This window comes from Pundamilia nyererei, unplaced genomic scaffold (genome assembly GCF_000239375.1).
Source record: "Pundamilia nyererei isolate P.nyererei 1_Seehausen unplaced genomic scaffold, PunNye1.0 scaffold00170, whole genome shotgun sequence".
Lineage (NCBI taxonomy): Eukaryota > Metazoa > Chordata > Actinopteri > Cichliformes > Cichlidae > Pundamilia > Pundamilia nyererei.
The window spans coordinates 592,883-604,936 of NW_005187571.1; positions in this window are offsets into that span (position 1 = coordinate 592,883).

Sequence of the window (12,054 nt, forward strand, 5' to 3'; positions counted from 1 at the left end):
AATATTAGGGCTTGCTTCAAAATGAATCTTATCTGCTTTGAACATGTTTTCCCAGGTCACCATAGTGACATGGCTGAAGAGCACGGTGCTCTACTTCTGGCTCTGGAGCATCGTTTCTATGGTGACAGCATTAACCCTGATGGCCTCAAAACAGAGAACCTGGCAGACCTAAGCAGCCAGCAGGCGTTAGTGCTGACTCTCTACCAGTGTGTGTGTGTGTGTGTGTGTGTGTGTGTGTGTGTGTGTGTGTGTGTGTGTGTGTGTGTGTGTGTGCGCGCTTGTGTATTCGTGGACGCTGTTTTGCATGGCAGTTATGAACATACCATTGTACAGGATGTGTGTGTGTCTGTGCAGCTGCCTGAGGATAAAGACTGTACTCATCTTATTGTTGTCTCTACAGTTTGTATCCACTGTTTGAATTGCCAGTAAATCTCCCTGCAGAGAGTGTGTATGCACACATACATCTATGTGTAAGAGAGAGAAGGCTCAGAAGGTGGATTTAGTTGCTATTATAATGCTTGTCCAGCCGCGTAGCGCCATTGTATGTGACAGTGTTTCTGTTTGTAATCTCCTACCTGACCGCGGCTAACAGGCTGCCACAGCATCTCACTTTCACTGGATGGGGAAGGAGGAATACATTTAAATAATCAGGGGTTTGGGTTCATGGCTGATATTATGCCTCGCTGCTTTTGTAAATGAGCATCTGTGTGTGTGCGTGCGTGCCACTGGTTTGTGTGCGTGTGTTTATGTGCGAGCGGGTGCATCTGTTTTCAAAGACATCTGTGGATGTCTTGGTGGATTGCTCTTGTAGCAGTATCCCCAGCACTATTCCCTCCTTCACCAGAGATGAATAGACAGAGAAAGGGAGCAGGAGACGGAGACAAACGGTGCATGTGCTTGCGTGTTTGTGTGTGGCTGCGTCTGCATACAAATGTGTGTATGCTTGCGTGTGTGATGGATAGAGGGCTTTATGAGAGAGGAATAGGCTAATGACCGGGTCTCCAGAGGCAGTAAGATTCCTGGAGCTATTACCGCTGGAGTTCATAATGGCCTCTGTGCTTGGCCTCTTTTACACGCTGCTTAATGGGGGATCCAACAGTCCAACCGGCAAGTGTAACCCACCCGGAGAATACACGCCGCTGTGTGCAGTGACCCCGACAAACACACACACACACACACACACAAACAAGCAGAACGGGCAGCCCATTTTCAATCAGGTTTGGATTCCCTTTCATGCACCTGCACGTGTATATTTTACAGTGTGTCGTCCTCCCGCCTTCCTTTTTTTCTTTTTCCCTGTCTTTTTCCTGCACACACACAGACACAGCTATACAACCTGTATAGGTCACAAAGGATGGAGGTGAGACACCCACCTCAGAGAAAACTGAGAGTGTCTGCTTGCAGTGCACAGCCAAACCATAAATCATGTCAGGCTACACTAGTCTCTGCACACGCGCACACATACAGACACACTCACTCCCCCTCTTTTCTCTTGTGTAGGTTTGAGTACAAGAGAGGGGGATTTGAGGATTATAGGGGAGCCTCACTTTTTCTTTTCTTTTCCATTGCTTCCTTTAGTACTTGTTGTTTCCATAGAGAGAAAAGTAGGGAAGTAGGGGGTGGCTAATCTGTGTGCATATGCATATGTGTTTATGTGTGCGTGTGTGTGTGTGTGTGTACAAATGAGTGTCTTTTCTGCACTTATGCAGGCTAGTGTGTGTGAGAGTCTTTCATCAGTGAATGGAAAGGGAAAGACTTGAAGGAGAAAGTCTATTCATTGAGGAAAACATCAAGGCTGTTTGGTGCTACTGTGTGTCTGGCATCTTAGAAATGCAAGAGGAAGACGAGAAGGAAGGAGAGAGAGAGAGAGAAAGAGAAAAGTGAGAGGGAGGAGAAGGATGGACAAGGTAGAAATCTGCACTCTGAAGCGCAAATTGATGCAAAACAGCTGTTAAATAGCTGCAAAGTGGAGCAGCTGCTTGGGAGATGAGGAGAGAGGGATGAGGAAATGAAGGGATGAATGATCAAGAAAGACGGAGACAGAGAGGCCCAGGGGAGATGTTGAAATATTAGACTAAATGAAGCTGGCTGTGCAAGCTTATAGCACATCATGATAGATGAATGGTATTAAACATGTTTAGGACTTGATACTTAACATAGCATATTTATAACTTCAGCAAATATTCTAGAAAATCAAAGTGAAGTGTATTAATGGTATTTTCGCTTCAAATAACCCATCTATCTATCTATCTATCTATCTATCTATCTATCTATCTATCTATCTATCTATCTATCTATCTATCTATCTATCTATCTATCTATCTATCTATCAGTAAATAAGTAACTGATTTGCTACATTACCTGTTTAACGTAACCACAAAGTTGACACAAAGCTGGTGAAAAATTAACCCACAGAGCACTTCACAGAAAAATGTTGTGGTGACAGCGATTCTACTAGAAACAAGCAGCACTTCCTCTGTTTTTTTCCACAAGCTGCTACAAGCCTCTTTGTCTCTGCTTTGTCACCTTTTGAAAAACAATCCTTGGCTGCATGGTTGAGGTCAGCGTACAGTCAGGTTGGAGCATCACTCAGAGTCCAGGGTGTCTTCCCAGACTTCCTTTGCAGATACTTGGAAACATTTGAATTTATGACACTTTGCATGTCTTTTGCTTAGCATTCATACATAACAAATCATAAAGTAGCCTTTAATATCCACTGCAATAAGACTTGTTGCAATTTAACTGCCTCCCTAAGCAGTATTTTTACATTATATCGGAATGGCTACTTTAAAGAAATAGTATACAAACGTAAATCAGTTAAAATGAGCCTGATAGTGATTCTCTGTATGGTGTGAGTGTGCAGTAACAGCAGGAGGAGCTGACTTGAACAGATCTGATTGTCTCCAGTGGACAGTAAACATGTCCGGGCTGTGAGGTATCAGCAGTCTGGGGCCACATCTTCCTTCCCTCCATCCCTCCATCTCTCCAGGGAGCATCAGAGGAGCAGGTGCTTGCCCTCCTCCTCCTCCTTACTTCCCCCTCCCATCTCATTCCCCGCCTCCCTCCCTCCTCCCCCCCCCTCTCTCTCTGTGAGGACAGTTAATGAGTTGTCCTTCTCCTTCCTACATCTCCTCATCGCTGAGTGTCGTACTGCTCTCTGTGAGATCAAGCCGTGCGGCAGAGCCGTCATTTATCCACACAAGGATGCGCGATAACCAAGGATTCTGTTTTCTTTAGAGTGGCGGTGAGTTGTGTGTTTTCTGCAGTTTCAGTACAAAAGTCTTTGTTTGCTCTGTTCTTACCTGGAGAAAGTGATGAGGTCTTTCATTTGAGCCTGTCTCTGTTGAGTTAACATTGCTTGGATGTTGTCTGCGGGGCTGAGCAGCTACTGACCCGACTTCTTTTACAGTATTTTATTTCTCTTTGTTGTAGCCATCAGTGCCTACACCGACTTCAAGGTGTTATATTTTCTCTTGCGTTAAAGCTTTGGTGTGTGTGTGTGTGTGTGTGTGTGTGTGTGTGTGTGTGTAGGTTAGGTTATATCCTGTTTGTTACTTTCCTTCGCCAACATAAGTCGGATAGTTAGAAGTGAAGAGTGAAACTGAAGTTATTTTTAGTCATACCGCACTCAAAGGCTGAATAAGTTGAAAATATGTGATAGGGAAAACTGGTCCATCTTGACAGACAGCAGGTGCGAGCCACTTCTGGTTTCCTCTGTTAAAATACAAGCTTATAAAATCTTAAACTCTAATGCTGGGACCAAATATTGGAACCAAATAATCCCTAGTGTCACAAAGACACGTTAAAGGCTCAAAATTCAAAGACATTTAAAAGCTACTTAATATACTGTCCTGTTGGGAATCTCTAAATGCTCTTATTTTGAAGCCAGACCGATCCACTTCCTGCTCCGTGCGGTGAACTTGGGCGCAGCTGCAGGGTGGGTATTTAAAGGTGTTTGTGGTTCCTTGTTATGCGTCTTTCTTGCCAAACTTGTCAGTGATCAAACACTTGTGCTGTTTGCGCTGAGCAAACTTCATAGACAGGAAGACAGAGGGAAGCGCTCACACAGCAACAGCGGCGGTGTGGGACAGTTTCCCTCTGATAGTTCATCTCACAGCACCCACGGGAGACAGAAGAGTCGCTCTTTAATCCGGGACCTTTAACAGCGACTGTATTGTTTGGCTGAGATAGATGCCGCCGGGCGCATTAGCAGCAGTCAAGCGGATCCCCTTCGCTTTTGTGTGTGTACACAGCCCGCAGGTGGAGTTCAACACATACACACACACACACGCACATACGTGCACGCGTGCGCTTCATGCACCATGTGCTGCTCCTGACCTGCCGTAGACCAGCTGCTCAGCAGGGGTGTTACTGAGTAAACCTCCAATCTCTTTAATTACCTCCTTCTCATATAGATACACTGCTCATGCTGCTCATACAATGGCTTCCCATTCACATCAGTGTTTCTGTGTAATCAGATTACAAAACCTACTCTGGTATTTTGTTGACTTGTTATTGTCATCATTATTATTATTATTATTATTATTTTAGACTAAGTGGTGTGTCCTCTGTGGGATGAGATGTTGTCATTTTGCAGGTTCAGCCTGTCAGTGCCAGCTGTGATTGGCTGCTTCTTCTGTGGCGTTCTTCGCCTTCAGTGCTGGTTAGTTGTGTTAGAATATTTTCTCATGATTGCACAAGCGTTTGAGTGCATAATCTGACCTGAGGGCTATCTGGTGTTGTTCTGTAGCTGAGCAAACAGTTGGCTACATGAGCTGATATGAAGGGCAGGTGCTGATGGTAATAAATCAAGTGCCCCGGCCGTGCAGCTTTGGTCTAATCTGTATAGTGATAATAAGCAAGGAAATAATCCATAAAATCCATTCAGCTTAATTTACTCCCGGGCCAACAAGTGTCGACTTTGTTCTGATTTGCTGAACATCTTCACAGTTTGAATAATACTCTCTGGGCACCAACATGATTGTTTACTACAGCAACAGTTGTTTGGCAGGTGTGTCTTTGTGCACCTTTGTGCAATGAGACTGCGTGTGTGTGTTCTCTTCAACCCATCCCCCCTCCATCCTCCTCGTGTTTGCTCAGATGGTCGACGTCTAACCACGACAATGTCGGCACCTGGTAAAACAGAGCGGGCCTCGGGCCAGAGGAGGAGCAACTGAGGCTGTCAACCGTCTGACACGACCCTCTGTGTCTGCACCTCTGCCACTGATGCTGAGCACATGAACACCTGACACACGCCGAGTTAAAAAAAAAAAAAAAGAAGGCTGCAGGCAGGAGTCAGGCGCTCGCCAGGCGCCAAAATAAACTGAGACGGGAGTAAGATTGGTTTTCCTCAGATTGTTTTATTTTTTATTGTTTTTTTCCCATCATTTCTGTATCAGAGAGGTGAGACTGAGGCACAAGCTGTAGAAGAGATCGATGACACAGATGGGGGGGAAAGCAGAAACGCAGCAGACGTGATGGGAGAAGCTGTCGAGTGAGTGGTAGGAGGCTGAAGAAGAGATAGCGAGGGGGAAATGACAAGCAAAGAAACTATAGTATGGACAGATAGAGGAACGTGTGAGGCAGGAGAGCAGCCACTATTTATATCTTCTTTCTGTATGTGAAAGACAAGAGGCTCGTAGACACACTGAGAAGAGGGGTTCACCCAAAGAGGAGCAATGCCTTGCAGCCAGAGGAAGGTGGAAGGGAAGGCCTTAGGTTCAAGAGGGAAAAGAAGAGGATATGTAACCATGAGGCTTTATTTTACCCACTGGCAGCACACATTTCAACTCTAAGCTGAGGCTGTGATAATTTATAGACCTTTCACTAACATCTTGACTCTGTTATTATTGCACAGTAAACATGGCTCTGCTCTGGCGGCCTCGCTGTAAAGCATAAAGCAGAGTAATGGCTGCTGCACTTCCCATGCTTTCTTTGTTATTCATATACCTCTACGTGCTTCTAACAATCTGCCCTGGCGTGTTTTTGGATGCACTTCCCCTTTTTTGTGTGTGTGTGTGTGCATGCATTTGGTTTTTGTTTGCTGGAGGTGTCGGTTATTACAGTACGTGGTTTTTCTGCTCCACTTATCCCAGGACCATAAATGCGTGCTGGCTGTTTGGTCCCTAGGGGTCACATGCATACGTTTTGTGACGCACAGCTCCCGACTCCTGAGTCAGCTAATTGTGAATGTGCCTTCCTTTTCATGTACTCGCACAGACGGCCTGCATGTGTTTGACACTGTTTTTTGGTAGGTTTTTTTAGTTCCTTTTTTTTTTTTTTTACATTCACGTTAACTTGTGACCCTTTCCTGTGTCGAGTGAGTGTGTGTGAGTTGCTGGAGTCGGGGAGAGTGTTCGTTGTTTATGGATTGTAAGGATGTGTTAAGTGTTTCTGTGCAAGCTGCAGAGTGACTGGAGCTAGTAAAGCCATTTAGCAGCCCCTGGAGTAACCCAGGAGACTGCTGTGTTGACGCCACTCTGACTGCTATTACAGACAAGTTTAAGAGGCTGTAAAACATTTGGCTACTTTTCCTCTCTCTCGTTCTCTCATTCTTCGTGTGTGTGTGTGTGTGTGTGTGTGTTGTGTCAGAGGAATTTGAACAAGTCTGCCAGCTATTGTAACAACGGCAGTAGCCACTGTTGTGATTACTATCAGCCGTAGGGGTCCAGATAATAACATCTTAGAGCTTAAATGTAGCATATTTAGTGTGTGTGTGTGTGTGTGTGTGTATATACACTTATTATTGGTCTGCTGTTGGGTAACAGTTTGTAAACAGCCAGTTTAATGTCTTAAATGTTAAAATAGTAGCTTGCACAAGAACACACACACACATATGCGGTCATATACCAGTGTGATGGGAGTTAATAACTAGGTAGTATGTTACAACCCAACCTCTTCTTCCTCCTAATGACCAATCCCTGCTTGCACACACACTCTCTCTCACACACACACTGCTTTTTTTTTTTTTTAATGAGCTGGCGGGGCAGAGCAGGACCTCCCCCGCTGTCCTCACAGTCCCCCCGAGTCGTGTGTGGTGTGTGTATATATGTGTGTGTGTGTGTGTGTGTGAGAGAGAGCGAAAGAGTAAAAGTGGAAGAGAGGGGCAGGGTAAAGGTGTTAAAGACGCAGGCCTCAACATGTCTGATATCTCTTGCATCATGCTGAGCAGGGTGGGATTCTGTATGTAGGTGTGTTTGTGTGCAGATGAATTTCGTGCAGTTTCCATTTTGGCAGCTGTGGGGAAGTCCTGCTAGTTTCTGCTTTTCGACAGGGTTTCTTAGGAGCTGAGGCGTCGCTGGTCACTTAGGTCAACGCTGAAAACTAAGTGCACTGCAAAGAAATGTTGTACAGAGGGTGCATTTATCTATCTCTAAAGCTCAAGAAAGGATTGAGTAAAAAAAGTGCATTTTACAATCTGCGTGGTGTAACTTGCTGTTGTAAAATTGTGTAAATTACATGCTATCAGTAGCGTCATGTCTACTGTACTAAGCTCACAGTTGAGCCCAAATACACAGACTCTGAGCAAGTAGCAACTGTAACAACAGGATTTTTTTTCAAGTTCACCTATTGTGCTTTTTCTTATTATTTGCCTATTATATGTTCCAGTGGTCGATTCTCATTTAAAACATAACCAAAGCTTCTAGTAATAACCGAAAGTTCAGGCCACCCTAAATGCTTTGTTCAAGCTTTTTTTCTAGTTTTCCCTCAGTATGATGTCAATGAGAGCGGATATCCCTAATATGGTCATCTGCCAATACAGTAGTCCCACCCACCTGCTGTTCAAACCTTCTGTTTATGAGGGGCAGCCAATGAGAAGAAAGTTGGCTTAATTAAAGAGAGGATGGTTTAAAGACCTGCATATTATCCATATTATTTCACGGCAGGCTTAACAGTGATCATTAGGAGTAGATATGCATAACTGTGGGGGGTGCTGTAGCCAAGCCCATTCACACATGCGGCCGACTCAGAATCACCAGTTAACCCAACATGCAGGTCTTTGGGCGTTGGAGGCACCTGGAGAAAACATGCAAACTCCAGACAGAAAAGCTGACAGCCAGTGGATTTGAGCCTTGCTAATATGTTTATTTTTAATGTGATGTCAACATGTTTGCTTGATATCAGCGTGTGTGTCATAACTGTAATGATAATCTTGTTCGCAAACACACTCTATTCTTTTAAATGAATCTGCGTGGTTATCTGGAATGGACAGCGCACACAGGGTGAGGCCTATTGTTTGCTGATAATAATATGGTCTTTCGTATAGCACCATCCTCAGGCAAAAATTCCCATTTTCCTGCCTAAAGTTGTCTCTCCATTTCTTCTTCTTCCTCTTCTTACACCCAGCTGTTTTCTGATGCAGTGAGCAATAGAGCCTCACGGCGCCTTTTAGTCATGTTTACTCAATCTGTCTTGTTTAAAAAAAAAAAAAAAGATTTCTAGAGGGAGTTAAAAAAAAAGCCTTAATTTGTATTTAGGGCTGTTGTGTGTTTCATATGTCAGCCCTCCCGCTGTCAGGAGCAGCAGTGGTCAGAGGTGAAGGGTTAAAGGTCACTGTAAACCCCACCACATAACCTCCTGCATCCCAGAGCAGACAGGACTGACTAACAGAGAGACAGAGTGATGGATGGAGGGTTAACACTACCCTGTACCTCACACACACACACAGAGCTCAAATCACACACCCTCCCCTTCATCACCCTGCACCCTCCCTCCCTCCTCGTACTCATCCCCTTCCAGCCACCACGCCACCCTCCCATGAGTGCTAGCCAAAAGGAGGAAGGCTGAAGAATGAAGAGAGGAAAGAAAACGACAGAAAGCGCTGTCTGAGGAGAGAGGGTCGGGTTGGTTGGTGGGGGGGTGGAGGGTGCGTCTGAGGAGAGAAAATGGATAAAAAAGTGAGAGAAGAGAGGAGTAAAAGGTAGGCTGGAGAGGGAGGGGGGCAGTAGATGGCGAGAAGGAGGAGGAGGAAGAGGTGGAGGAGGTGGGAAGTGGATAGAAAAGAGGTCACGTGACCATGTAGCAGCTGCAAGGCTGAGAGGGGAGAGAGTGAAAGAGACTCGCATAGGAGCAGAAAGACGACAAGCAGGAGGAGAACAGTGAGCGGCAGGGTGAGTGCTTGCATGATTGAATTATGCGCATATGCACACGGCAGCCCGCGTGTCTGTGTGTTTGTGAACGACATGGATAAATATCAGAGGGAGAAACGTGTAAGAAAAGATTGTAGAAAGAAGGAAGAAAGAAAGCAAGAGACAGAGAGGAGATTATGTGTGTTGGCTTTTGTTAAATAAGCTCCAGTGTGCTGAGATAAACGGGAAAGAGTGGAGAGAAAGAGAGGGAGAGATGGGGAGGAAAGAGTGGAGAGAAAGAGGGGGAGGAAAGAGTGGACGAGTAGAGGGGAGAGGGAGGGAGAGAAGGAGTCGATAGAAACTGTCTTATCATCTCTCCCTTGACTGCTGGGCTCAGCAGGGACAGAGATGTAGACACACACACAGCCTGTCAGGATCTGAGCTTTTGCTCTCTTCATCTCTCTCGTTCCCTTTCTGTCTATCTGATTCACAGTTTCAAGTTCAATTTTCTTTAAGACGTGTAAATACATGTGTGACCGCAGACATGAAGAAATTAGGAGGAAGGACTGTATAGAAACAGGTTCTGTTAGATAAGAGCGTGGCATGTCAGAAGCTACATGCATGTCAGTTGTATGCATCACACACTGTCTAGCTTTCTGTCAGCTTGCAGGGTCATAAAACCTGAAACGGCACATTTCTCTCTAATCTAGGCTTCTATGTTTGGGAGCATGTGCAAAGGAAACCTACCTAGAGTTAACCTCTAACCAGCTCTCGTTGTTTGTTTTTTTTTGTTTTTTTTAAATTATCTCTTTCAATCTTAACCGAGTTTAAATCTGTTTTAATGCTCCTGCATACTTTTTTAATCACTCTGCTGTTTTCCCTGTTTTGGAATCTGTAAGTCTGAGATTTCCAAGCTCTGAAATCCACCGTTTACTTTATTCTTCCACTTTATCAAAGTTGTCAGTGTGACGAGCGGCGCGTTCAATAATGGTGTTCATTGTGTTCATATGAATTTTTCATGAGTGTGTTTACTGCTTTGGCCCTTTTGTTTGCTCTTTTTGTGGTTTTATGTGTCTGTGTGAGTGTTCTAAAGGTGTTTGTGTGATTGTGTGTTGTGGTGGTAATGAGGTCAGTGCTGTAGCAGCCAGGGTGGGTGGAGGGGTGCTGGCTAATTCCAGCTGTAATTAACATTAGTGGGTCAGTAAGAGGGTAGAGGGTGAAGACAAAGGTTACCCTACTTGTGTTTGTTCTCGGTGTGTTCTCTGTCCAGTAGATCGATGGACGCTCTGTGTGTGTTTCTGTTTTCTGCATGTATGTGTGTACATGATTGCATGCTCCACAAGGGTGTAAAAGCGCAGTGTGGTTTGTGTGTAGACGCCCCTGCGGTCTTAAGATGTGTTGGGTGGCTCCCTTGAGGAAACGGACATGTGTGCACTCATGTGTGTGATTTGCTATTAGGGTCACCGCTCTCCTGCCTCCACACTGTCTCTAGTGGAGCTGACCCCCACGTATGCACTCACTATCATCCCCAGACACACACAAACACACACTTGTCAGTTGAGTTTCGCTGATTCAGAATGACTCTGGTACCAGCTGTGTTCAGAAATCTTTTTTTAGGCAGGAAGTTAGCCGACTGCAACGCTGAGCGAGGCCTTCGCTTAATCAAATCAATAATAAAGTTCCTCACATCTTTTCTTTCCGCTCTCGCCAGGTATGAACCATGAGTCCAATAAGTCACCATCATTAGGAATGATCTCCACGGCGAGTCGCACCACGGCTACAGTCAGTCCCCTCAGTCCACTAACCAATGGGAACGCAGTTGCCCAGTCTGCAAACTCTGGATTCGCTGCTGCCCTTCGTAAACTGGCCAAACAGGCAGAGGACCCCAGAGGTGAGCACTGGTTTAACCACCCTGCACACACCCAAACACAGCTCCAGCTGCCTCAAGCCCTGGAGAGCTAACGTATTTTTGAGCACACACACACACAAACACACAAACAGACTCCTCTTTGTGTGTCACACCCAGTCCAACCTTTACTGCTGGTGTCAGGTTTGTACAAAATCCTGTTGACTTTCCTTGTTTCTCTCTCCTCTGTGGAATACTTCAGCTTTTGCATGGAGAAATGGGAATCTTTGTTTGCACACGGACACTTTAGCAGGGCGTAGGAGAGTGGGTAATCTTACGGGTGATGGTAGATTTTAATTTGTTGCCTCTGGACAGAGCTACGAAAGCTCTGTCCTTATTCTTCCAGTTATTATGTTAAGCTAAGCCAACTGACTGCTATAGCTTCGTATTTAGACTACAGACACGACGGCGGTATCAATCTTTTATGTAATGGGGGAGAAAAAAGCGGTTTCTTGAAGACAGGAACACAATGTTAATGAATGAAAATTGGACAGCGTATTGAAACACAGTGCCAGTAAAAGTGAAAGTAGATCCTTTCAGAGTATGGTTGTATTTTGTGAATTATTGTGAAATGTTTGGCTGCCTGGTAGCTATTTGGTTGTGTGTGTGTGTGTGTGTGTCCTCACTCAGCTCACTGCTGTCCTAATGAAGGTGCTGGATAAGAGCTGACCTATCCTGACCTCTCCCTCTCTGTCTCTTCCTTCCTTCGTTTCCATTCATCTCCTAATAATGAGAATCTAATTACAGCCAATTATAACAAGCTCCCTCTCCCCTTCTCTCTCTCTCTGTGTCCCCGACTCTCCATCACTATCTCATTTTCTCTACCTGCAGCTCTACATGAACTCATTGGTTCCTACCTTCTCTGTCTCATTATTTCCTGCTTGTTTCCGAGTGTGTTTGTTTGTGTGCGTGTGTATGTGTTTCTCAGAAATATGGAGTAATGCCAGAGTGAATGTTACAGGCAGCACGCACACACTCCCTTTATCACACCTCCCCTTTGGTGTCACACCCCAGCCTCTTTTTAACACAGTCATTTATGACATGCTTCCTTCGCTCTTTTTACAGCAGTTTTTTTTTTTT